This window comes from Mesoplodon bidens, assembly GCF_964165515.1.
Source record: "Mesoplodon bidens genome assembly, chromosome: X".
Lineage (NCBI taxonomy): Eukaryota > Metazoa > Chordata > Mammalia > Artiodactyla > Ziphiidae > Mesoplodon > Mesoplodon bidens.
In genome coordinates, this window is record NC_138163.1 from 866,929 (window position 1) to 869,948 (window position 3,020).

A 3,020-nucleotide genomic window follows, 5' to 3' on the forward strand; every position below is an offset into this window, starting at 1 on the left:
CCTGGAAACAAAGAGGAGCTGTTGTCATTTTACCAAACACCCTGTCCCCTACCATGTTCCACACTGCAGTCCACCTGCCCCGCCAGGCCCGCCTCTCCGCGGGGCCCTGCTGCCTGCTCCTCGCTGCCACTGGCCTCCAGGGGAGCTGAGCTCTAGGCTTTCACCACGGTTGGGCCCCTTGTTCCCGCAATGCTCCCTGGGCTGCCCAGCCCTCTAAAGCAGTAAAGCGTGCTTTAAGCCAATGACCAAAAACCGCAAGTGGACCCACAGGGACAGCCAGCCTACCCTGGGGATCTCTGCATCGGTTCACTCCCTGGCTTTCCCAGGCCGGATTCCCGCACCTCTCCCCAGCCCCTGCCCTCTGCACTCAGCCGAGGCCTTGGTTTCATCTTTAACTGAGCCACTAGGAACCACCATCAAATCTGTCCCCTCCCCCACCCCCGCCCAGCCCCAGCCCCAGACCCGAACGCTCTATCCTCTGGCCCCTGTGGGTGAGCGGAAGTCTGAGGTCAGCCCACCACCCAGGCACTGGGTCCCGCCCCACCAGGACCCATCAACGATTGTTCTCCTGCTCTGCCTTCCTTGCCTTTCCTGTATCTCTAATTTTTCTGTCCCTGTTGATCAGTTCCATGGGCAAACATGCTGTAACAGCCTCCATCACTAAAAACACCCACTACTAACACCACGCGCCCCTCCAGCTCTTGCCCCGCTTCTCTGCCCCTACTGACCGCACCGCCCCTCAAGAGCTGTCTATGCTCATCAGCCCCACTTAATCACCTGCAGCAGCATCTGCTTCTTGTCCCCAATACCTGTCTTCTTGTTGTTACATAACAATAGAATTTCGCTCAGCTGAAGATACATCTCCCAGGCTCCTTTGCATCTAGGTAGGGCCAGTGGAATGTGAATGCAGGGGCAACCTCTGGGCTGTGCCCTTAAAGAAGCACAGTGTGCCCTTCCCTGCCCGGCTCCATCTCCTCCCCAGCCTGAGAGGAGAGTCATCTTGCACCGCTGAATGGAACTTGGCTGTTGAGGATGGCAGAGCAGCAACATAAAAAGAGCCTGGGGTCCTGCTGAGATGGAGCTGCCATGTCTGCCCTGGGCTGCATACTTGTTTTTAAGAGCAATTTTAGGTTTACAGAAAAACTGAGCAGAGAGTAGAGAGTTCCCACACAGAGTCCCTCAGTCCCGTCCCTCAGCGGTTTCCCTCATTATTCACGTCTTACATTTGTTACAAGTGATGATCCGGTAGTGATTCGTTTTCATTAACTGAAGTCCACAGCTTACATTAGCGTTCACTCTTGGCGTTGTATGTGCTATGGATTTGGACAAATGTACAGTATCATACGGAGTAATTTCACTGCCCTAAAAATCCCCCAAAAATGTCATTGTTGGGAGTTAGCACGCATGACATAAAGTGCACACCTGCATTTTTCACTTTTGAGTTCACCACTCAGAACATTTGCGTCACTGCGGAAAGCCCCTCTATGCCCCTACCCAGCCAACACCTTGCTCCAGAGACAGCCCCTCTTGTGACGTCTTCCCTCCCGTTCATTGCTGGGGAGTATCCATCGTGTGGATGCACCGCAATTCGCTCATCCATTTGCCTGTTGGTGGACATTTGGGTTGTTTCCAGCTCTGGCTATTCTGGGTACAGTGGATCTACGCAGTCCGTTTTTGGGGGTGTATGCCCTAGAAGGAACGTGGCTGGGCCGGGTATTAAGCCATTGTCTCTTGAGTCCCAACCCACTTTGTTGTCCTCTGCTTCTTGATGCCTGAGCAGAGGCTCTGCAAACCACATTCTTACTTTGCCAGCTGGCCCCATCCTAGGCTCTGCTCTCACAGGGTGTTAGAGGGAGACTGCAAGGCCAGAAGAGGAAGAAGGGATGTGCGCCTTCCTGGGAGCATCACCCTCGTGAGTCCTCTTCATCCTAGCTGTCAGCAGCTCGTTTGCATGGCACCAGCTGAATCCAATTTTCAGATTTCCCAACACTTACAAAAACAGCTTTGTTGCATCCCACTTCTGAGACACCGACACCAGGCAACCAGTGCCCGTCCTCCTCACAGGTCTGGGTCCCCGCCCCCTGGGGCTCTTTTCTGAGCTCAGAGACCCCAGCACTAGCTAGGCTCTGCCCCCACTCAGACACTGAGCGTCACTGATCAGGGCCCCTGTCCAAGCTGCTAAGTTTGAGGAGTCGCAGCCCCTTCCCTTCCTTCCAGGCTTAGGGGCTCTATGAGTTTGTGGGGCTGCTGTAGCAAAGGACTACAAGCTGAGGGGCTTACACAGCAGAAATGAATTGTCTCCCAGTTCTGGAGGCTGGAAGTCCAGGATCAAGGTGTTGGCAGGCTTGTGCAGAGCGCTAGGGAAGGACCTGCCATCATTTCTGCTTCCTGATTGGATCTAGGCTGATGGAGAAACTGGTAACAGGGGTGGTGTCAGGAATCACATCCTGAGAGGGGCTTTGGGGATGGGTTTGTTTGCATCTTTCGGCTTGAAGGCACCATTCACTCCTCCCCACCCACTGGCCTCTAAAATCTGCCTTCTACGGGCTTCCCTAGTGGCGCAGTGGTTGAGAGTCTGCAGCAGAGAGGGACACGGGTTCGTGCCCTGGTCCCACGTGCCGCGGAGCGGCTGGGCCCGTGAGCCATGGCCGCTGAGCCTGCGCGTCCGGAGCCTGTGCTCCGCAACGGGAGAGGCCACAACAGTGAGAGGCCCGCGTACCGCAAAAAAAACAAAAAGAAACAACCAACGAAACAAACAAACAGACAAAAAAAGATTTACATGTAGACCCACTGACATAAAGAGAGCCTCAAATCATGGTGCTGAATGACTTCTGTGGCCAGCGATGATAGAATAAGCAATTTGAACCACAGCTCTCATTGAGAACAAGTAGACAAGCTCAACAAAGTATGAAAAACATTTGCTTGAAAATGTCCAAGTGATAACCGGTGGTGAAGAATTGAGGCCAAAATATGGAAGAAGGAGGAAAGTGAAAGAGATGTGAGCTCAGCATTTAAGGGGA